The following is a 25,474-nucleotide window of genomic DNA, read 5'->3' on the forward strand; positions in this document are numbered from 1 at the left end:
TGAGATGGCGTCTCACTCTGTTGCCCAGGCTGAAGTGCAGTGGCATGATATCATGGCTTACTGGCTCACTGCAGCCTCAACCTCCCAGGCTCAAGTGATCTTCTGACCTCAGCCCCTCGAGTAGCTGGGGCTACAGGCACCCACTACCATGCCTGACTTATGTATGTATTTTATTTTATTTTTGTAGAGACAAGGTCTCACTATGTTGCCCAGGCTTATCTTGAACTCCTGAGCTCAAGTGATCCTCCCACCTCAGCTGCTAAAGGACTAGGATTACAGGCATGAGTCACCATACCTGGTCCTCTCTTCCTTTCTTGAACCCACTCCAATCAGTATTTCATATTTACCACTCTAGCAAGACTGAATTATCAAGATCACCAATTGCCTCCATATTGCTAAATCCAATGGTCAGTTCTTATCTTTCTTGACAATGTGGTAGACAGAGGTTAGTTGTTTACCATGTCTCTCTCTTCTTTCTCCTGGGCACCAGCTGGACCACATTTTCCAGACTTATTTGTAGTTGGTGTGGCCATATTACTGGGTTCTGACCAGTGGAGTGTGGGTGGAAGGGATTTATGCAACTTTCAAGCCCAATCCACAAAACCTTCCTGTGCTGGATGTCTGCCCCTCCTCTCTTCACCTTTTTCCACTCTACTCCTGCCTTAGGAGCCTCACCACTAGAGACTTTATCAATGAGCCCTCTGGTTTCTGATCAGGTCTAGTCAATCAGAGGTATCTGTAGGAGATTGGGAGGAAGAAGGGGAATGGGGTTAGGGTACTTATTCCTTTGGCTTCCTCTCTGTAGCGTTGCTTTGAATTGGCTGTTTCCTCTACTGAAGCTTCCGTTAGGCATCTCACCCCACATAGCTCTTCCTCTCTCCCAGTTCCACTAACCATTACTTTCTCTTGCCTCTTCAGACCCAGGGGTGGTAACATCTCCTACTGTCAACCATCTCCGGGTCATAGCAGCATCCTTTGACAGCTTTCCTGCCCCTGCTCACACCTTTATAAGTCGTCTCTTTATTAAACCTTTCTCAAATTTGAGTGTGTCCTCTATTTCTTGCCAGACTCTAACCAATGCATCATCCTCATCTCTCACCTCCATTTACTGGATGGATAGAGTGACCTTGGAAGCCACAAATGGAAGATAAGGGTCAACATAAGAACCTGACTGCTGTCATGGAGCAGAGAGCTGTTTCCCTCCTTTCATCATTCCCCTCTGCTGCTGAATATACTTCACATGAATGAGAAACAAAGTTAGGTTGTTGATACCACTGAGATATAGAGATGTCTCTATTACAGCATCTAATTTGACTTGACTATTCTAATTATATGGTTTTGCTCTCTGCGGCAGCCTGTACAGCTGATGGTTCTCTGCTCCTGGAAACACTTTCTGTGCTTAGCATCCATGACATTGCATTCTCCTGGTTTTCTCTTCACTCCAACAACTACTCTTTCTTAGTCTTCTTTGTTGGTTCTTCCTTATCTCCCCATCTAAATGCTGAATTTCCCCAGGCTCAGTCCTTGGTACTCTTCTCCATATCCAGTTACTTCCCGGTGACTTCATCCAACCCTTGTGGCTTTAAACATTCCCTAGTTTAGATCTCCAACCCAGGCTTCTCCCAAGAACTTATGGCTCATATATCTAACTGCATGCTTGACATCCTCTTTTAGGTGTCTAATAACATCTCAAAAAGAGCACGTTGAATTCCAGACTTCCTTAAAACATGCTCATCCTGTATCTTCCCCCATGTCAGCAAATAGCAGCCCATGCTTCCAGTTCCTCAGGTCAAAATCTTTGGAGTCACTCATGACCAATCTTTTGATTTCTCATCCTACATTGAATTTATAAGCAAATTCCATCAGCTTTACCTTCTAAATATCTGACAAGTCTCACCACCTCTACCATTGGTGAGACAAGAAGTAAAAGATAAAGTGCTGTTATGGCAGTAAGACTCTACATGATCTGATTCCAGTACTTCTCTGACCTCATCGCCTGCTACTCTTCCTCTCACTCCACTCCAGCCATATTAATCTCCTTGAGTTTCATGAAGATACCAGCATTTTCCAGCCCCAGGGTCTGTGCACTTGATTTTCTCTTATTCTGGAATGTTCTGACCCCAGATAGACATGTGACTCCTTCCTTTCACTCCTTTAGGTCTTTGCTCAATGTCAACTCATCAGGGAGAACTTTCCTGACCGTTCTATGGCAAACCTCCTTCCCTTGTAAGTCTACCTCTATCTTCCTTTATTATTTTTTATAGCACTGATCACCATTGGATGTGCTGTACATTTTACCTATTTATCGTGTGTCTCTTCTTGCCATGAGAACGTAAGTGCCTTAATTGTAAGGATTTCTGATTGTCATGCTCACCGCAGTATCTGTAGCACCCAGAACAATGTCTTGCACATACAAGTATTTGCTAAATAAATGGATGTATTTCTCTTGAGTCTTATTATGTTAAAAGGTATCATCTCCTTCCCAACCTTGACTTATATGATTTCAGAGCTCACTCCAATATCTCAGCCTCATGAGGTACCAGGTTTTGAGGACAAGGGGGAAAATGCGTAAAAGCAAAACCATCCTACCACATCATAGTCACCATTATTATTACTGAATATCAGCCTTGAACTCATTTGAATGGAAAGTCTTCCGAGAGGAAATCTCTTCCCCAAGCCCCATCCAAATCTGCCTGGTTCCTCTCTCAGACACAGATCTACAGACCAGAACTTTCAGAGAATTTATCCTCTTATCTTAGCAGATGTAAGGCTATCAGGGTCTTCTGTAGCGAACATACAGCAGAGGAATGGGACAAACACAGTTACTTTTAGGACCATTTGAACTGGCTTTTGGGTGGAGGAAAAACAGTTTTGAGGAAGAAATCTGTACCCCTACAACTCAAAGGATGGTCACCGGATTCTCATTTAGCTTTGTTTCACTAGAGCAGAAACTAAGTTTCTCCCTGGGAGCCCCAAGAACACGTTACTCCTCAGGTAGAGAGTCTGCCAATCAAAGGGTGGAGGCAGATATCCCTGGGAACTTACCTGGGAAGCCTGGATCTTATAGAAGTCAGGGTAGTTCTTTACTGACTCCTAATAGCATGCTTTAAGCAGAAGAATGGTATAATTAGATTTGAAATCTAGAAAATATTACTCTGAAACACAAAATGAAAGAAAATAAAAACAAAGCAGAGATGACTGTGGGAGCTGGTGTGAAGAATGGGTTGAAGAGGGACAAGACAGAATAGAAGAAGACCAGGAAGTTGTTTGCAGCAATTCACATGTGTGGAGAGGGTGGACAGGGTGATCCAAGGAAAGGCAATGCAAGTAAGAATGGAGAGAAATGGGTGAGCGAATTCAGGAAATGGTACTTTATTTTCTTTCTAAAAAGTAACCCTAATCTATATAACTTCAGTGTATAGTTCTTCCATTGTTGTCTATGTCTTCCAGGGTAAAGCACAGTGCTGAGTGTGACTCTTGCTCATTGCCATGTGCACCATAAGCTCCAGCCTTGCTGAAAGGTTTTCAGTATCCCATAAGCACTAGAGGAGCTCAAATATTGGCACAAAAATTTCCCTTGGGCCTGGCTGAACTTATTCCCCAATGTTTGTTCTGTGGCTTCTGCCCCTACCATGAAAGTACTATCAGTAAGTTTATCAATGACCTTCCTGTTGCTAAATCAAAAATACGTTTTGGAATCCTTATCTTATTTGATCTTAGCTAAACTCAATATTTGGCCATTTCCTCCTTCTTGAAGTATATATATGTATTTTTCATTTTTATAGTATGTGCTTAGCACTATTCTGAAGGTCAGGGACAAAGTGTTGGCAAAGTAGACATTATTCTTGCCCTTAAGTAAGATGTGATGAGGTCCAATCAAGGATAGACGTGGAGGAACACCAGCAACGGAAGGAGAGGAATAAGAAATAAGAAACATGGGCTGTTAATACTTATCATGGCCTTGGAGGTTCTAGAAAATGCCAAAAAATAAATGAAATGGCTAATATAAATACTGGAAAGAAAGAGTTAAACCTACTCCTTTTTTTCTGATATTATTAACAAGAAAATGCAAGAGGTTTCAGTCGAAATAAAAGAGAGTCTGAATAAGATAATTTGATAAGGCAGCTTGTTAGAAGGTCACTATACAAAAAAGATTCATATATTTTCTTTATTTTATAAATAAATACCTAGAAATGGAATGGGAAAATGTTTATAATAGCCTCAAAAACTACAGAATAGTTAAGAATATGTTTAACAGGAAAGGCTTGGGAAAAACTATATAAAAACTCTACAGTTTATTGAAAGACATAAAAGAGCCCAGTAAAAAGTTTATCATGTTCTTGGATGGGAAGGAATAACACAAAAATTTTATATATCAACTTATTGTAATTTCATTTGGAATCCCATAGGTTTTTGTTTGAATTGAATAAAGTGATCTTGTTCGATGAAGGAATAAATGGATGAGAACTATGGAAAGAAGACATAGGAGTAATATTTTGTCAGATTTGATTAATAGTCTGGGAAAAGCAAATTGAGGTAACACCACTTTATGTCCACCAGACTGCAAAAAAGTAAAAAGGAGCTATTGCTTGTGGGGACGTGGAGAAGTGTCTCTCATACATTGCTGATGGAAATCTAAGTGTTGCAGGCTTTCTGGAAAGCAATCTAGTAATAACTATTAAAATTTAAAATACATACATCCTTCACCCAGCTAGCCTACTCCTAGGATTCTATCTCTTAGAAACAAGAACACCAGTATGCAAGGATGCAGATTTATTGCTTGTTAATTGTGAGGGAAAAAAACAAACTGGAAACAAAGCTAATGCCCACTAATGGGAGAATAGGGCCATACATTTTGATACTTCTTTTGACCCCATCAAAAAACATGAATTAGGCTGAGTGCGGTGGCTCACGTCTGTAATCTCAGCACTTTGCGAGGCTAAGACAGGCAGATTACCTGAGGTCAGGAGTTCGAGACCAGCCTGGCCAACATGGTGAAATCCTGTCTCTACTAAAAATACAAAAATTAGCCAGGCATGGTGACAGGTGCCTGTAATCCCAGCTACTTGGGAGGCTGAGGCAGGAGAATTGTTTGAACCTGGGAGGTGGATGTGGCAGTGAGCAGAGATTATGCCATTGCACTCCAGCCTAGGTGACAGAGTGAGACTCCATCTCAAAGCAAACCAACAAAAAACAAAAACCATGAATTAGCATTATACCAATGAACATGGATAATATTTCACAATGTATTGACTGAGGAAAAACAAGATGAAGAGAGGTGTTTTTTTTCTCCCAGAAAACAATGACAGAAAACCGTATAAAACTTACGTGTGCCTACATTTGTTTGTATTGGTCTCAACATAATTATATAAGCATGGGAGGAAATATGAAGGGTTATATCAATAGTATTAGATTCACCTGTGATCAAAGGAAACCCAAAACAACAGTGGCTCAAACAAGATATTTAGTTCATTTGTCTCTCATGTTAAGCTCCGTGTTAATCTAGAGCTGATGTAGTGTCTCTCTTTCATGAAAATCCCAGGAACCCAGGCTCCTTCCAGCTTTCTGCTCTGCCATTACTAAAACGTGAACTTCATCTTGAAAGTCCAGCCTGCACACTTACATCCGCATACTTCGTGTTCCACATAGCAGAATAGAGAAAGCGGTTAGAGGAAGGGGAAAGGATTAAAGATTTCTGAATGCAGCAACAAAATGCTCCCATTGGTCAGAACTTAGTCACATGAACAGATGTAGCTGCAAAGGAGAATGGGAAATGTAGTCTTTATTCTGTGCAGCTGTGATCCCACCCAAAAATTTCGTGATGCTTTGCATGAATGCATTCTTGTAGACAACTTTAGACTAATCAGTCTTTCAAGTTCCAAAAATAATCCCATGGGGAGTTTGACTGCAACTGTATTAAATCCATAAAATGATTCAGGGAAAGCTAACATTTTTGTACCACGTATTGTGGTATACTTCTCCAACTTTTTCTATTTGGAATATTTTAGAATTTTCTTCATTTATATTTTCTATATTTCTGGTTATAGTTACACACAGTTATTTACAGTCATTGTTGCAATTATGAATGGAAGTTCTTTTCAGTACAATTTACTAACTGGCTATTATTGGAATATAAGGAAGTCATAGACAGGTATTTCTTGCATTGAACCACTTTATTGACCTCTCTTATTAATTTCAGTAATATTTTCTGTTGAGTTTCAAGGATTTTCTAAGAAGAAGACTACAGTCTGAAATACAGATAATTTGCTGTTTCTTTTACTATCTATTCCCTTTATTTTTTTCTTACCTAATGACACTGTTCTGAGACTCCAGAAACATTTTGATTAATGGCAATAATAGTGAGCATCCCATTTAAAAGAAATGCCTCCAATGTTTAATGTTTCACTACAAAGCTCGCTGCTTGTGGCTTCTGATTTTAGAAAGTGTCCCTGAGCCCTCTGTTCTATGCTTACTGAAGTGTTTATCATCATTCTTGTCATCACTGTCATTATTATCATCATCTGAAATGGAGGTTATATTCTAATTAATGCATTTGGGTATATATTGAGATGATCATATGGTTTTTTCCTTTCACTATCTGATGTATTACAGGATGCTTAGTTCAACAAAGATTTCTTAATGTTGAACCAATCATTCTTCCTGAAATAAACACTACTTGGTCATGGTACATAATTCTTTTAATATATGCTGGGTATGACTTACTAATATTTTATTTAAGACTTTCATACCAGCAAGAGCTTGGTTAGATTTTTGTATTATAAAATGAAATTGGATCTTTTTTGATGTTAGTTTAAATATCTAGTTTAAACAACATAGAAATGGTATTTTTAATATGATTTCCTAGAACCTACTCATAAAACCATCTGGGACAGAATTACCTAGGGGCATAGATTATTTACCTTTTCAGTTTTATCAATGGATTTTAGTATATAGGTTCCTTCTGCTTTGTTTTAGTCTTTAGAGGCATGTACTTGCTCTGTTACTCAGAGTGGAGTGCAGGGGCACTATTATAGCTCACTGTAGCCTCAAACTTCTGGGCTCAAGGGATCTTCCTGCCTCAGCCTCTCAAGCAGCTAGGACTGCAGGTGCTTGCCATTATGCCCAACTAATTTTTAAAAACCTTTTTTATAGAGACAGGGTCTCATTGTATTACCCAGGCTGGTCTTGAACTCCTGGCTTCTAGCAATCCTGCCACCTTGGCCTCCCAAAGTGCTGGGATTACAGGCATAAGCCACTGCATCCAGCCAATATGTTTCTTAGAATCAATGTTAAGAGCTTATACTTTTATGGCATACCATTCATTTTAGGTAAATTTTCAGGTACATTAACATAAATTTTAACATAACATTTTTGAATAACTTAATTCTTCTCAATATGTGGAGATAAAGACCCTACTCTTGATCCCTGGCATTATGTGATTTATCTCTCAATTTTTTGCTTATGCTTAACAGTCATTTTTCCTTTTCTTCTTCATTTTAGTCTTTTTAAAGAACAAGCTTAGTTTTATTTATCAAGGCTGTTTATTTTGACATTTGAGCTTTTATCTTAAAAATTCCTTTCTCCTAAAATATCGATGGTCTTCCCTCATACTTATTGAAAGCTCTGCTAAGAGAATTCTAGTTCAAAAATTTTTTTTACAAAGAAATAAAACAGTCATTGCTCTATTATAATAAGAACTGAGATAAAACTGTTCATATTAGCAATGTGTTAAATACCCAGCGCCGTCAAGTGTGTGAGTAAAATCCACTTTCAGACACCACTGCTGAGAATACACGTTGGTACAACCATCTGGCAGGCAATTTCACAATATGTATGAAAACTTTAAATGGGTATACAATTTGAACAAATAAATTGTATAATTTACCTTTAATAAATTTACCTTAAATAAATTACTTCTAGTAATTTATGATTAGGAAATTAACTAGATCAGTAAGCAAAGATGTATTTACAAGGATATCCATTAGGGTATTATTTCTAGTGGTTAAAACTGGAAGATTGATTGGATAAATGTTGGCATAGCCATATAATAAAATACTATACAGCCATGAAAAAGAATGTGATAGGTTATGTTTTGAGCTGATATCAAACATCTGGTTAAACCTCACAGAATATATGATTCTACTTATGTAATTATATTACATATAATCTGGAAGGTTGTACATCCAAACCTGAAGCGCGGCTACTTCTGGAGACAGGCAGTAGGTCTTTAACATTCACCATTTTGTGCCATTCTTTCAATAAATATGCCTCATCAGAATAAAATAACTTTGAGCAAAGAATTCCCAGCTGTTTACACATTCTGGATTATATATAATAAGGATTTGTTACATGCTATGCTGGATAGCTGAGGTGACGAGGAAAGGGAGGGTTAGCAGGGTTCTACACTTGGATAGTGAAGAGGAGGTAAAGTTTTTGCCTAGAGAACATGGAGGAGTGATGAAAGTATCTTCCCTGCCACCAGGTAGTAGAGACTTCAAGAGATAGGGCAGGAGTTCCCTGAAAACCTGACAAAGGCTGGGTGCGGTGGCTTATGCCTGCAATCCCAGCACTTTGGGAGGCAGAGGTGGGTGGATCACAAGGTCAGGAGTTTGAGGCCAGCCTGGCCTACATGGTGAAACCCTGTCTCTACTAAAAATACAAAAATTAGCTGGGCATCATGGCGCATGCCTGGAGTCCCAGCTACTCGGGAGGCTGAGGCAGGAGAATACCCTGAACCTGGAAGGCAGAGGTTGCAGTGAGCCGAGATTGTGCCACTGTACTCCAGCCTGAGCGACAGAGTGAAACTGTGTCTCACAAAACAAAACAAACACACACACACACACACACACACACACACACACACACAGGCCAACAAGGAGGCAGGATTCTTACTGTGCCCCAAGCTGCCTAGGTCTTTTGGGTTTCCTTCCAACCTTGAGATCCTGCCTCAGCTTGCTATATGTCCTCAACATCTCTCACAAGTGTCCTGAGCTTCTGTCCTTTGAGCCACCCACAATTCCTAAATGTAACTTGCATCTTTGTACCTGTCTGCTTTTCCTGATGCAATCCTTCCTATGGAACAGAATATACCACTTCTCCCTAGAGAAGAACAAATATCCCTTGGTTCTTCAAGATCTGGTTCATGTTAAATTAGATTATTATTCAGCAAATATTCACTGCTTCTCACTATGTCTCCATGGAGGAATGTTCTTCCTTTCACCTTGACTTTGAACTTCCTTGTGTGACTTACTTTGGCCAATGGGATGTTAGTACACATGATGTGAGCAAAGGCTTAAAATGTGCTTCCGTGTTGGGCTTGGTCTCTTGCATGCCTATTTTTTGCTGTGATAACCAGGTAGCCACAGGTACAAGGAGGCCTCAAATGCACGGAACAGAATTGAACCAAATACATGGCCTGGAGCAAAGCCCATCTAAGCCTACACAAGGTCAGAGTCAATGCCCATCCAGTCACCTGGATGAGAAACTCGCAAATAGGTATTGTTCAACACTGAGGTTGCTGCAGTGTTTGTTATGCAGCAGTAGCTGCCACATGCATAGTTTTTAAGGCCTCTTGCCCATTTTTCTCCCCCCACATCCCACCTACAGCAAAACTGCAGAAGAGCCATTATTATACGATATTATCTGATTGGCATGCCTGTATCCCATATTAGATTATGAGCTTCCAGTGTTATCTGAATGTTCTGGGAGAACTTTGAGAACCTAAAAACACCCCTTGACACTTGTCTTACAGCTATAACTTGTGATTATTAGGCTAGTTACACCAAGATCTGTAAGCATATATTGCAGGAAGTGAAAAATATAATGCTTGGTGTTTTCATGATGCCAGTGGATAATAATGAGGGGCCAGTCTATTGAACCTATCTAGAACAAGGTAAAAGGATATGGGTGGGCACCATGACCCATGAATTCTACCCTAGGAGAGGAATAAAAGAGGCCCAGACACCTCCCTTCTTTGAAGCAGTGAAGTGTTCTAAAAATTACAGGACATCCAAAGTTGTTTAGATATTTAAAAAAAGGAGAAGTCTCAAGCAACAGAGACTGAAGGCAGCGTAGGTGAGTGTTGAACATTGTTCAGTGCTAGCTGGAGAGAGAACGAATGGGGGTAGAATGATCTTTGATCACATTCTGTCTCATAGTACTCAAAAACTTCCATTTTATTTTTGATTTTTAAAATACGAAATACTAAAATTGAGCCCACAAAAGGAGGGAGTTGCCCATGATTTTGGAAAGTCTCTAAATTACCCAGGTGCAGTCCAGGATCATTACTAGGCTTGGCACATGTGTTGATTAACAAATTGATAGATAAATTAATATTTAAGTGTGCAGAAAGGGGATTAAGTCCTTAAGAAACCCCATAATCTGCAGAGATAGTCAGAATGTGAATGTCTTTGGGGACCCTGGAAAAACACGTGACCCCATTTTAAATCTGAAATTGTATGACCTTAAAGAAGTCCAGTTACATTTATGACATTGCTATAAAAACTATTTTTCCAAATAAACCTACAATAAGCCTTAAAAATGTCTGTACCCTTTGATTTAAAAATACCATATCTAGGGAGTACGACAACCTGAAGGAATTAATCAGATATGTAGATGAGATCTAAAGTAATGTTCATCACATGGTTATTTATAATAGCAGAAAACAGTGAACTTGTTAGTACAAACCGCATTGTGGCACGTTAGTTTCTGTGGGCATTGTCAAATTTGCTTTGTCATCTGTCTTCAGAGACATAGACCAATTTAATTTAAAGAGGCCAGGACTGTGAGAAGGGATAGGTAGAGGGAAAAAAGATGTGCTGAGAGACGGAGGAAGGAAGGGACAAGGAGAGAGGCAGGAATGGAGTCGGGGAGAGACAGACAAAGAAACAAAAACAAAGACAGGGACAGAGGCCGTTGAGTAGTATGTGGCGAATCAATGTTTGTGGAATAAAGATTCGAAAAGGAGAAAGAGTCAGAGACAGGAATGGATTCAGAGGCAGGTCCCCTGCTCCCTGTTTTCATTAGAACTCACTGGCCCTGTAGCATCCACCGTTAGGACCCAGGCCACATGGAGGGGACAGCTGGCAGCAGTGCTGGGAGTGGGAGGGCAGGCAGAAGCAGGGCTATCAGCACAGGCTGCAGAGTCCCAGGTGGTTGGGGAGAGAGGAGGAGGTCCCAGGGCTGTGCTGGCTCCGTCATGGGCTGGGGCAGCAGGGAAGGGGCTCAGGTCATAGGTAGAGGGAAGGATGCTGTGTTCTGAGTCCTACATTATGGCATTATGTGTGTGGGATTCACTGCCTTAGCTTATCCTTTCTAATTGCATTGCCCACTTTCCATTAACTCCTGTGTTTGCGGCAGGATCCTGTTTACAGATAATCATTAGGAAATCCTGTTTTAGGGTTATAGATGCCTTTGGATAGTTTCTTAGGATGATTTTAGAACTTAACCTTCAATAATTATTTCAAGTTGATCATTTGCATGCATAATCCAGATATCAGGGGAGGTATTTTATTCCTCTCAACTTCTTGGTGGATTGGTGTGGGGGGAGGGTGGGGGGGAGGTGGCGGGGGTGGGAGTGGGTGGGTGTGGCATGCTTATGGTGGATAATGTCCTTCTCTGGCTGAGAGTTTCTGTCTCCACGAACTGAGTTCAGTTGGAGGATTGCTTTGCCTTTCCATCCCATTCTGTTCTGCACTGCAGCATCCAAGCAGCCTTTTCATTGGATACCCTTGCCCCAAACCTCACACCCACACAGTCTGCGTGAGCAGCAGCCTTGCTGAAGGCTCGGTGCAACAGACGGACTTCACACCCTGCTCAACCCTTTTCCACCACACACTCCCAGCTCCCTCCTCTTGTTACCACTTCCAGGTTCCCTTCAGAGGCCCAATTCTCTGCCTTGAATTTGAGGAAACAATTGAAGTCTCCCCGCTTTCCTCACCTCAGAGTCTACCTTCTTACACCCACAGCATCCTTAACGTGTCTGATAAACAAAGGGCTACTTGATTTTTCAATTTTCTAGTAGCAACAAACCAGCAAGGACTCTGAAATAGGAGGCCGTCTTAGGTTGAGATTTTGGAAGCAGGCTCTGAGAAGAGGATTACTATAAAAATTATTTATCTAAGAAGTGTTCCCAGAAAAAACCGCTTGGGTGTGGGTGGGAAAGTGGGACCAGGAGAGAAAGAAGGCTAGGCAAAGGAATGGCAGTAGGCAGAGCCTGGGGAGGGCTGCTTTGGCTCAGTCTCTCCTGGGAACTCAGGAGACACCTTCCAATTTCCCCCACCAGGGAGCAAGAGTTGGAGGATTGTATTCCCATGTTTATCAGTCATTTGTTAAGGGCTGTCCCAGGAGGATGTTAATTCCCAAGCTCTCCACCAAGAGATGCAGGTGCAGGCTGTTGGGAGTGAAGGCACATGGGAAGCTGATGAGCACAGTGAATGGTCCAGGGATCTGAGGGGCTATGGGCAAGGCACCAGCAGTGTCTGCTGTTAAGTCTTTCCTTCCTTCCTCCCTTACTCAGCTTCATGAGTGGAAAGGCAGTTCTGTGAACAATTTCCTCATTAATGTGAGTTCTGCCACTCTGTAGAAAGCAGAAGCAGCTTGGCCTGGTGAGGTGGCGCACATCTGTAATCCCAGCACTTTGCAGGGCTGAGGTGGGAGGATTGCTTGAGGCCAGGAGTTTGAGACAAACCCGGGCAACAAAGGGAGACCCCATCTCTACATAAAGTAAAATATAAAAATAAATTATCCTGGTGTGGTGGTGTGCACCTGTGCTCCTAGCTACTTGGGAAATTGTGGCAGGAGGGTTGCTTGAGCCCAGGAAGTGGAGGCTGCATTGAGCTACGATAGTGCTACTACACTCCGGCCTGGACAACAGAGACCCTGTCTCTTAAAAAAAAAAAAAACAAAAAAAAACAAAGAACAAGAGCAACAGCTTTCCCAAAGGATGTGGAGTCAGCTTGCTTACTCAGGAGGACAAGAGCTACTCTTCCAGGGTCTTCTTACATTTTCTGACTCCCATCTGGCATGACTTAACTCTCAGGATGACTGCAGTTTCCAGATGCTTAGCATCAGAAGAAAAGGGTGAGCATTCACATCAAATCAGGGGTCCATCTCTCAGAAATTCCATGTAGAGTTGCTCAGCTCCCCTTCTAGAAAGGGGCTTCTCTGGTTATTGCTAAGAAAATGCCCCAACCCTGGGTCTCAGAGCCCTGGGCACACAGGGGGTTACTACATTGTCCTCGTTCAGAACCTGCCCCATCTGCCCTTGGTTTGCCAGATGCAAGGTGGTAACTTATCATCCTGTTTGAGACACAGCTCTCCTGTCTGGGGCTCTCTGTCCACACTGGAAGCAAGGTAGTGGGTGTAGTCATTTACCATGTCCTGCCCTTGTGGGGATCCCTCTCACTGGGGATGAGAAATCTGCTGTTTTCCTCCTTCAGGAACTCAACCGCAGGTGCAGGAGTCCTGTCCACCTTGACTCCTGGAGTCCTGTCCACCTTGACTCCTGGAGTCCGAGCTGGGGCTGCTATTGTGAACTCTGCCACCCCGGGCTATTTCTCAATAGCACTCAAGATTGCCTTCCTCTCCTCCTTCCCCAAGATTAACTCCAGTAATGGGGGAATGGTGTGGGAGAGGGTTATCCAGACCTTGGCAGTCAATGCTTTTCCGGTAGACTTTTGCTTGCTCTAACTGAGGCGGATTCTTTTTCTCCAATTCAACAGCACCTTCCTTAGCTGCTTTTTGTGAAAGTGTCACTGGTTTGAATACACATGCAGAGAATTCCTCGTGACTTGCCACATTACTGAATACCGACTGTGTCGCCCAGTCAGTCAGCGGTATGGAGGCCCCTGAAAACCAGAGGCTGCTGCAGATGTCGAGCAAGGCCCGCAGACTGCCTGCAGTTTCTTGTGCTTCTCCCCTCAGATACTTGCCCACCTTCTAACATCTCTGCGTCAACGGATAGCACCATTGAAAACATATGCCTTTATATCTTCTTCCTTCTCAAAGCCTCAAAATGACAGTGGAGACATGACAACAAATAAAACCCTTAATGAATAAGGACAAAGGGTTTTAGAGAGGATATAGAAATAAATCACGAATGCCAAGAAAATTTTGGAGGGTGATCAATCAAGTCAGTGCTAATTTACTTAGAAGAGCAGAGAAAGTTGAAATTTAAACCCGCAAAGGGTGGTGGTACCCAGTGAAAAGGAGCTAGTAGATTTCTTACTGCTGGACCCCTATTGGAATACCCCTGAAGATGGGGATGAGGGTGATATAGGAGTTAAAAAGGAATTATTTAGGAGGGTAAGGAAGTCCTTGGTAAGGTTTTCCTTTTAATGAAAAGCAGCCTCCAAATCATTTTCTTTTCTAACAAAGAGCAGTCAGTAAAATCAAACTGCAGACGTAGAAAAGCAGGCTAGAAGCTTGCATGGGTGAATGCTGGCAGTTGTGCCAATAGGAAAGGGGCTACTTGGGGACTGGGTCTGTGCAAAATGATGACTCCATCTTCCTTTTTCCTTGCCAACCAAGTGTGCAGTTGGGAGCAGACAGCATGGCCCCGGTCAGGCAAAGACTCCATTTGCCTAAGAAGATTAGGGTGGGATGGCCGGCTTCCTCACATGCTATATAAACATCACACTTGGTCCAACTAATCTTTGGACCCTACGTAAATCAGACACCGCTTCCTCAAGCCTGTCTATAAAACCCTGTGCACTCTGCCATGAGCCAGAAGTCCCATTCGGGCACCCCTCTCTCTTGCAGAAGAGAGAGCTATTTTCCTTTCTCTTTCTTTTGCCAATTAGACCTTCACTCTTAAACTCACTCCTTGTGCGTGTCCGTGTCCTTGATTTCCTTGGCATGACGCAATGACCCTCGGGTATTACCCCAGACAATGACAAAGCTTCAAGGGGTGGGGCTGAAAACAGGACACACATCTTGGCTATCTGTCTGAGGAGCAGTAAGACTCCCAGATGTCTACTCCATTTCTACACAAGCTGGGCAACTATCTCCCCTATAGTGGGAGGGGATGGGACATTCAAATGAGGAGATGCTAGCGTTGGAGATGTCAGGTGCAGTTGAGAATAGGGCACTATACTGAAAATGGGCACTAAGTGGACATCTACCTGTGGATGGTAAAACCTCAAACTTGCTTTTCCTGCTCAGCAGCCAGCATGATGGCAGACAAGCTTATAGCCTCCAGGAAGAAGAATGGAAGATTCCTCTGGGGATACTGATGAGGACAAGAGAAAAGACCTACTAACAAAGTTTCCCCAATGAAAGAGCTGGATCCCCACCTGATCAGCCCACTGTGAAGTCCACTGGCAGATGAGCCTCACCCATACACACAGAACTTGAAATTACCATTTTGGTTCCTTTACTATTATGTCTGAGTAGATAAGTTAGCACCACTTGACATCAAAGGGGAGCTTCTAACGTGAAAGACAGAGACATAAGTGACCCAACCACCCAACCAACCATAGTAGAGGAAAACAGACTGCAGAAAGCAAAATAAAATTTCAAGAAAATCCTAAACCTTGTAAGTCTGGTATCTATGAACACTGACATAGTAAGCTATAAAATGGAATATCCAGATCAGGTGTGGTGGCTCATGCCTGTACTCCCAGGACTTTGGGAGGCTGAGGTGGGTGGATTACCTGAAGTCAGGAGTTCAAGACCAGCCTGACCAACATGGTGAAACCTTGCCTCTACTAAAAATATAAAAATTAGCTGGGTGTGATGGCATGCACCTGTAATCCCAGCTACTTGGGAGGCTGAGGTGGGGGAATTGCTTGAACTTGGGAAGTGAAGGTTGCAGTGAGCCGAGATCATGCCATTGCACTCCAGCCTCGGTGACAGAGCAAGACTCTGTCGAAAAAATAAATAAATTAAATTAACAAAAGAGAATAAAAGCCCTTGAAAATTCAAAATACTATGGAACCAAAAGGGAGCCCACATAGCCAAGTCAATTCTAAGCAAAAAGAACAAAGCTGGAGGCATCATGCTACCTGACTTCAAACTATACTGCAAGGCTACAGTAATCAAAACAGCATGGTACTGGTTCCAAAACAGAGATATAGACCAATGGAACAGAACAGAGGCCTCAGAGGCAATGCCACACATATACAACCATCTAATCTTTGACAAACATGACAGAAACAAGCAATGGGGAAAGGGTTCCCTGTTTAATAAAAATGGTGTTGGGAAAACTGGCTAGCCATGTGCAGAAAGCAGAAACTGGACCCCTTCCTGACACCTTACACTAAAATTAACTCCAGATGGATTAAAGACTTAAACAGAAGACCTAACACCATAAAAACCCTAGAAGAAAACCTAGGCAAAACCATTCAGGACATAGGCATAGGCAAGGATGACTAAAACACCAAAAGCATTGGCAACAAAAGCCGAAACAGATAAATGGGATCTAATTAAACTCCAGAGCTTCTGCACAGCAAAAGAAATAATCATTAGAGTGAACCAGCAACCAACAGAATGGGAAAAAATTTTTGCAATCTACTCATCTGACAAAGGGCTAATAGCCAGAATCTACAAAGAACTAAAACAGATTTACAAGAAAAAAACAAACTAACCCATTCAAAAGTGGGTGAAGGACATGAACAGACACTTTTCAAAAGAAGACATATAGGAAGCCAACAAACATATGAAAAAATGCTCACCATCACTTGTCATTAGAGAAATACAAATCAAAACCACATGGAGATACCATCTCATGCCCATTAGAATGGTGATCATTAAAAAATCTGGAGACTACAGATGCTGGAGAGGATGTGGAGAAATAGGAACACTTTTACACTGTTGGTGGGAGTGTAAATTAGTTCAACCATTGTGGAAGACAGTGTGGCACTTCCTCAAGGACCTAGAAATAGAAATTCCATTTGACCCAGCAATTCCATTACTGGGTATATATCCAAAGGATTATAAATCATTCTATTATAAAGACACATGCACATGTATGTTCATTGCAGCACTGTTTACAATAGCAAAGACCTGGAACCAACCCAAATGCCCATCAATGATAGACTGGACAAGGAAAATGTGGCACATATACACCATGGAATACTATGCAGCCATAAAAAACAATGAGTTTGTGTCCTTTGTAGGGACATGGATGAATCTGGAAACCATCATTTTCAGCAAACTGACACAAGAATAGAAAATCAAACACTGCATGTTCTCACTCATAGGCGGTGTTGAACAATGAGAACACATGGACACAGGGAGGGGAGCATCACACACTGGGGTCTGTTGGGGGGAACTAGAGGAGGGATGGGGGTAGGGGGTTGGGGAGGGATAACATGGGGAGAAATGCCAGATATAGGTGATGGGGGGATGGAGGCAGCAAACCACATTGCCGTGTATGTACCTATGCAATAATCCTGTATGTTCTGCACATGTACTCCAGAACCTAAAGTGCAATAAAATATATGTTTAAAAAAAAAAGAAAATTCAAAATTCTACCTGTTGGGTAATATGGTCACTACCTGGGTGATGCGATCATCTGTAACCCAAACCTCAGCATCATACAATATACCCATGTAACAAACCTGCACACGAATCCCCTGAATCCAAAATAAATGTTGAAAAAAGGAAAATTTGAAATATAATAGCAGAAATCTTAAAAATCAACAGAGCTTAGCCCAGAAGATCCAATAACTAACTAAGTTTCACAGAGAAGGGAGAAAATGAGGGAAAGAAATGATCACATTTGTAGACAAGATAGAATTTTAAAAAGAGGGAATAACGTAATGCCTGCTGTTGGGAAAATAGATAACTAAATTATGGTATCTTCACACAACAGACTGCTATGCTGCAATGAAAAGGTAATGAACTGTAGCCATGTATACCGGTAACTCTTAGGAACAATGTTGAATGAAAGGCAAACCATGGAAGTGTGCCATCTCTGTGCAATGCCATTTCTACAGTGTTCAAAATCAAACAAAAGTAAATAAAGCCATAGTTTAGTGATGCATAAATATTTAGTGAAACAATAAAAATAAGCAAGATAATTGGGGGAAAAAGTCATGAGAGTGATTGTGTAGCTTGTAGGGGGTGAGGCATGGCAGGTGAGGGAGAAGATGGAATGAGATCAGCAAAAGTCAGTACAGATGTTTCAAGGCATTGGTCATATTTCATTTCCTAAGTTGGGCGGTAAATTCTTGGGAATTTGTTTTACTACTATGTTTTGTAACTTAAATTACCTGTATGTTAAGTCTCTCTCTCTCTCTCTCACACACACACATACCCCATATAATATAATAAAGTCTCCCTGAATTAAGGATGTGAGTTTTCAGATTTAAAGGACCTAACAGCCCAATGTAAGGAGGGAAAAAATACAGCTCAAAAGGATATATGAAATTTCAGAGCATCAGAGATAAAGACTATCATGAGAGCAGGAAAAATAGCTCACATACAAAAATCCAAGAATCAGAATAGCGTTGGTGTTTTCATTGGCAAGACTGGAAATGGAAGACAATAGCCCTTCTAAGATTCTAAAGGAACAAGATTCCTACCTAGAATTCTAGACCTGACAAAGTAATACATGAGAGAGCAGAAGTAAGAGACGCTCAAACAAGTTAGACCTAAAAAATTTTATCTTCCACCTCCCCTTTCTCAAAATGAGAGAATATACTCCACCAAAAAGAGCCAGTAAATAGAGGAAATAATGGAAACCATGGAAACACAGATTCCAATACAGCAAAGAAACAAAAAGAATATAAAGAATGTTAGTCCAAGGAAGTCCCCCAAAAACTGCTGGAAGTAGGCAGAGAGCACAAGATGTCCAGGTTGGGGCAAAACAACAAGAGATCTCCAAGAGAGATTTCTCCATGAAAAACACACAACAGATCAGTTTCCTAATATTTCAGTGTATTGAGAAAAGATTTACAGTTCTTCATGACAGTTTTGAGAAACTAAGCCCCAAACAAACAAACAAAGCAAGAGAGAAAAGAAGAGAAAAAGGCTGTTTATTAAGTCCAAAAGTTGTACAGGGAAGGATATATAAATATATCATGTGGCTCAATAGCATATAATAGTTGTGTAATTCTGATAATGTGAAATATTGACTGGAACAAAAAACTGTAATATAACTATATAGGAAAATGAAGGCAAGTGAAAGTATGTTTACAGGAATTTCTAAAGTGAAAAGAATCAACCAAAACAGAAGTACATACTATATAACCCTAAACAAAAACTAGATGAGGACAGCAGAAGACACGTAACCACAGCCAGTTTCACTTATTAGCATAGACACAAGAGTTCTAAAGAAAATGTTAGCAAGCTGAATGCAGTAGAATCACTCTGGTCTTACTTTAGTAATGCAAAATCGATCCAACTTAAAAATTAATACATTAGTATTAATATAAACAGTCACAATCTAGACTAAAGAAAAACATCTATGTGATTATCTTGGTAGGCACAGAACAAATATTTGATGAAACTTAGCAGTTATTTAAGTTAAAAACAATCTTAGCCAACTAGAAGTAGGAAATTTTTTAACTTGATGAAAATGCTCTACTAATAATTTACATCAGAATACGTAATGATAAAGTTTTAAAAGGATTCACTTTGAAATCAGGAAGATGACAAAAGTGTCCTCTAATGCCTTTCTATCCAACATTGTATTTGGAGAGCCTAGCTAGTGAAGACAAGAAAAAGAAATAAAACTGCATCACCCTTTAAAGGACCTTTGTGAGACCATTGGGTCCACCTGGACAGCCCAGGAACCTCTCTCTATCTTAAGATCCTTAATTTAGTCACATATACAAAGTCCATTTTGTCATATAAAGTACCATGGTCACAGTTTTGGGGGACTTGGACATAAACATCTTTGGGGAGCTGTCATTTTGCCTACTGTATGTCACTTTCATGCAAGCATTCACAGGTTATATGATTGTTTTCATAGAGAAAACGAAGATAATTGACAAAAACAGGCTTTTAGAATTAATAGGAGAGTTTAGCAAAGTGATTCCATTGTTTTTAAGCAGTTCAGACACAGTTAGAAAATAAAATTTTTAAAAAGATGTCATTTGTAACATCAGAAAAGAAAGGATAAAGTATTTTGCAATAAAGCTAACAAAAGATGTTTAAAACCTTTATGAAAAAATTCTAGAAAGTGATGATAAAATCTTAAAGATAACCTATTAAATAAACAGAAACACATTATGAACATGGGCATGAAAATGTAATATCAAAAAATGTAATATCATAAAGATGTCAGTTCTCCACAGGAATATGTAGATTTTATTGCAGTTCTAATCAAAATTCTAATGTATTTCTTTGGAACTTAATAAACTGATTCTAAAATGTAAATGGAAATGTATAAGAACAGATAAGACACAATGAGAAGCAGAGAATGGGTGACTTACCCTAGCACACAACAAGACATATTAAGTATGGTAATTAAGACAGTGTGGTCTGGGGGCCAGGCATGGGGGCTCACACCTGTAATCCCAGCACTTTGGGAAGCCGAGGTGGGCAGATCACCTGAGGTCAGGAGTTTGAGTCCAGCCTGACCAACATGGAGAAACCCCATCTCTACTAAAAATACAAAATTAGCCGGGTGTGGTGGCGCATGCCTGTAATCCCAGCTACTCTGGAGACTGAGGCAGGAGAATAGCTTGAATCCAGGAGGCAGAGGTTTCGGTGAGCCAAGAACACACCATTGCATTCTAGCCTGTGCAACAAGAGCAAAACTCCATCTCAAAAAAAAAAAAGCATGAAAACAAAGATATATAACTGGACCATCAGAACAGAATACAGAGCTCAGAAACACACCCATAGATTGATATCTAATATATATGATATAGCGACATTGCAGATACGTGGAGAAAAGATAGACTTTGCAAAAGTGATGAGTAATTAGTTATTCATATATATAAAAATAAAATAAAATTGGAATTCTCAGACCAAATAAAATTCCAAGTGGAATTCAGGAACCTATTAAGAAAACTTTTAGAATGTGGGAATATATCTACACTCTTGGACTAAAGTAAAAATTTACTAAAATATAAAAAACACAACTCATAAGGAAAAAACTTGATAAAGTTAACATCAATGAAATTAAAAACACCTGGGTTCTGAAAACCATCATTAACAAGGTGAAAGGAGGATGGGCACGGTGGTTCATGCCTGTAATCTCAGCACTTTGGGAGGCTGAGGTGAGAGGATTGCTTGAGGCCGGGAGTTCAAGACCAGACCAACATGAGAAACATAGTGAGACTCCATCTCTACCAAAAAAAAAAAAAAAAAAAAAAAAGAAGGAAATGTCTAATCCAGATTGGAGAAAAATGTTTGCAATACTCATAATTCACAAAGTATTTGAATCCAGAACATATAAACAACTCAAAAATTGATAATTTTAAAAAACCTGGAAAAATGGGTAAAAGTCAAACAGATAAATCATAGAATAAGAAACCAAAATGAGCAATAAATAGATGAAAAGATAAGCTCATTAAGAATCAGGGAAATGCACACTAAACCACAATAAAGCCCCATTTTAAATTTGTCAGATTGGGAAAATGGAAAAGTCCGACAATTTCAGATGTTGGTAGCCATATGGAGCAATGGGAACTCTCATACACTGCAGAGGTAAGTGTAAATTGGCACGAGCACTTTGGAGGCTCAGTAGGCACTATCTAAAGGTCACGGTGCCTATGTCCTGCAACTCAGCACTACCACTCCTAACATGTACAAGAGGAGACATTTGCAAGAAAGTTCATTGTACTATTGTTTGTAACAATATAAAAAAAAAAAAAAGGAAATCACTCAAATGTCCACCAACAGGAGAATGGGTACATACATTGTGGTATATTCATATAACAAGACACTGTACAACAGAAGAAATTAATGAACCATAGCTAGATGTGTCATTGTGAATTATTGTCAAAAACATAATAATGTTAAGTTAAAAAAGTAAGTTTCACAAAGTATTGTGCCATTTTTATAAAACTTAATAACATGAAAAGTAATATGTGTTTTAGAATATAGACATATTCATTAGGCTGGTGCAGTTTAATGATAAAAAAACTGCAATTACTTTTCTCTTTTTGAGACAGAGTCTTGCTCTGTCACTCAGGCTGCAGTGCAGTGGTGCAATCTTGGCTTACTGCAACCTCTGCCACTCAGGTTCAAGAGATTCTCCGGTCTCAGCCTCCCAAGTAGCTGGGATTACAGGAATGCACCACCATGCCTGGCTAATTTTTGCATTTTAGTAGAGATGGAGTTTTGCCGGATTGGCCAAGCTGGTCTTGAACTCCTGACCTCCTCCCAAAGTGTTGGGATTACAGTCGTGAGCCACCGCTCCTGACCCAAAAACTGCAATTACCTTTGCAGTAATCTAATAGTAAAAGTATAAAAAGATGTAAAGCTGAGTGCGGTGGCTCATGCCTGTAATCCCAGCACTTTGGGAGGCCGAGACTCATGAGGTCAGGAGTTTGAGACCAGCCTGACCAACATGGTGAAACCTCATCTCTACTAAAAATACAAAATTTAGCCAGGCTTGGTGGTGGGTGCCTGTAATCTCAGCTACTCTGGAGGCTGAGGTAGGAAAACCGCTTGAACCTGGGAGGCGGAGGTTGCAGCGAGCCGAGATCGCACACCTGCACTCCAGCCTGGGCAACAGAGTGAGACTCTGTCTCAAAAAAAAAAAAAAAAAAAAAGTATAGGAATACCAAATTCAGGATGTGGTTCCCTTTTGGCAGGAGGGTGTGAAATCAAGGAGGGTAACAGAGCTAAAACTGTAGAATTAATGCTTTGTTTCTTAAGTTGGGTGATGCGTATCATTATTATGTGGACTATTTGTATAATTATTTGTATTATGTGGAATGACATATGTCACTTAACTAGTATCATATGCTTATTATTAAGAAATGCAGAAGGAAAGGACGAAGGAATTGGGAGTTGGGAGGTGAAAGAAAATACAGGGGATTCTTGTTTTTTTAAATCTTGCACTCCCGGTTCACCTTTTAAACTATACATTATTACTACTTCAAAAAAGCCAATACTGTAAAAATAATGGAAGTGTGAGCAGGGAGTAATATACGATATGCTTCTGGAAGATCTCCATTTTTATGATTTTTTCATTTATTATTATTTTATTTAAGAGATGTAGTATCCACCAGGCGCAGTGTCTCATACCTGTAATTCCAGCAGTTTGGGAGGCCACGGTGGGCAGATCGCTTGAGCTCAGGAGTTTGAGATCAGCCTGGGCAACATGGCTAAACCCTGTCTCTAAAAAAAAAATACAAAAATTAGCCGGGCATGGTGGTGTGCACCTGTAATCCTAGTACTTGGGAGGCTGAGGCAGGAGAATCGCTTGAGCCAGAGAGGTAGAGTTTGCAATGAGCTGAGATCGCATCACTGAACTCCAACCTGAGCGACAGAGTGAACCCGTCTCAAAACAAAACAAAACAAATCAAAACAAAACGAGACAGAGTCTTGCTCTGTCACCCAGGCTGGAGTACAGTGGTGCTATCATAGCTCACTGCAGCCTAAACTCCTGGGCTCAAGAGATCCTCCTCCCTCAGCCTCCTGAGTAGCTGGGACTAGGAGGGTGAGCCATCGTGCCAGGCTAAGATTTCCATTTTTAGATGTTTTATCTCAGTGTATTCAAAATATGGTCCTTGAACAAGTGTGGGTTGGTGATCTTGTCTGCCATGAACTAAATATAGAAATGAGCCTAAGTGTTTGGGAACTTTTATTGTAATTTTAGAGTGATTTTATTTATGCTGAATCAATAATTTTAAAAATGAGGCTTGTATTTTGCATTCTATAATCTACTGTAATACCATTCTTTTCTAGAAATAAACTCTTATTTCACAAAAGTATTGGTTGAAATGAATTAAAACGAACAAAAACCAACTGATTTTTCACAAGTAGTTTGAGATACATTGCTCTTACTCAAAATTGATGTGTATGTAATTTCTTTTTCTATAATGTAAAGTTTTGGGGTTTTTTTTGTTGTTGTTCTTTGTGGATCTTGTGCTCTACTCTTAAAATATTAATGTCATGTGGGATTTCAGAATTGTTTTGTTTTGTTCCAGATATTTGCCTGGCATATATAAAGATGTGGCTATTCTTTGCATGCTTTTTCCCCAGAGACACATGTAAATGGAGTTGTAATTTCCTGTTGGTAAACAGCAAATATTTAAATTTAGAATCAGGTGGTAAGGTTGATATGTAGAAGGGTAATAAATTGGATTGCCTTCAAAGTGATACCTTTTATGGTTAACTGTTCATGCACCAGTTTACTGCTTTTTCTTTTCTTTCTTACTTACTTTATTTTTTCTCTTTTTGTTTTTTTGAGACAGAGTCTTGCTCTGTCACCAGGCTAGAGTGCAGTGATGCAATCTCAGCTCACTGCAACCTCCACCTCCCAGGTTTAAGCTATTCTCCTGCCTCAGCCTCCTGAGTAGCTGGGACTACAGGCACGCAACACCATGCTCAGGTAATTTTTCTATTTTTAGTAGAGACGGGGTTTCACCATATTGGCCAGGAATGGTATCAATCTCTTGGCCTTGTGATCTGCCCTCCTTGGCCTCCCAAAGTGCTGGGATTACTGGCATGAGCCACCACGCCCAGCCCTTTTCTTTCTTTTTTACGCTTCGTGAATTTGTGTGCCATCTTTGTACAGGGGCCATGTGCTAATCTTCTCTGCACTGTTCCAGTTTTAGAATTTGTGCTGCCAAAGCAAGCACGGCTTTTCTTAATCACGTCAAATATTACATGGTATGTGAAAACAGTATGGATCTGGCTTAAGGTATTTCAGGGATGACAAATGGACCTCATGTTACAGAGAAATGAAAAATATAAATTAATAAAACATGATCATGATAAGAATAAAACCAAACTAAATCTCTCCAGTGCTTAGCAGTATGCTCCTGAGAGGATTCAGGCTGTGTGTGGCCCCCAGCAGGGGCTCAGAGATGGCTTAATGGCCTCGGTGACAACAGGAGCCCAGACTGCATGGGATTCTGCCTCTGCAGATGCAGAACAGTCGGAGCCTCTGATGCGCCCAAACCTATCTGTTTTGGATCTCCATTTCTCCTCAAGAAGAGACTCCTTTTTAAAAATTATTTTTTTTTTTTGAAGCTAGATTACTTACTGATTTCCAGAGTCCTCTTACACCTGCCACTTCTCAAGGGAGTATTTTGACATAATCTTTTAATCTTTCTAGAAAGCTAACAAAACATCACCTATGAGCTCAGGCGTTTGAGACCAGCTTTTTAAAGGACTTTATCATTTGCTCTCTGGGTTCATTTAACTCTTAACTTACACTGATTTAGTGTCTTTGCTATATTTCCTTGCTATTTCTTATTTCATTCTTTATAAGTTATGTTACATTTCTGTTTGAGTCTTTACAGTATCTTACCAACTTGTCTTTCTAGAATATTCTCACAACTAATGTTTTGGTTTGTTTTGAGATAGGAGATCAGCAGAACTTGTTTTCTGAGCACTGGTC

The 25,474-nt window shown here is 40.4% G+C and overlaps 1 non-coding gene across 1 annotated transcript; it reads right to left on the minus strand.

The window, feature by feature from the left end:
- Positions 1–24,601: 24,601 nt before the first annotated feature.
- LOC135277078 (U6 spliceosomal RNA) lies at positions 24,602–24,710 on the minus strand. The gene has a single exon (XR_010344684.1). It is a non-coding gene; the product is annotated as a U6 spliceosomal RNA (small nuclear RNA).
- Between the last annotated feature and the right edge of the window lie 764 nt (positions 24,711–25,474).

Source organism: Aotus nancymaae, unplaced genomic scaffold, assembly GCF_030222135.1.
Source record: "Aotus nancymaae isolate 86718 unplaced genomic scaffold, 86718_ANA_hifiasm-v0.15.2.pri h1tg000029l, whole genome shotgun sequence".
NCBI classification, from domain to species: Eukaryota; Metazoa; Chordata; class Mammalia; order Primates; family Aotidae; genus Aotus; species Aotus nancymaae.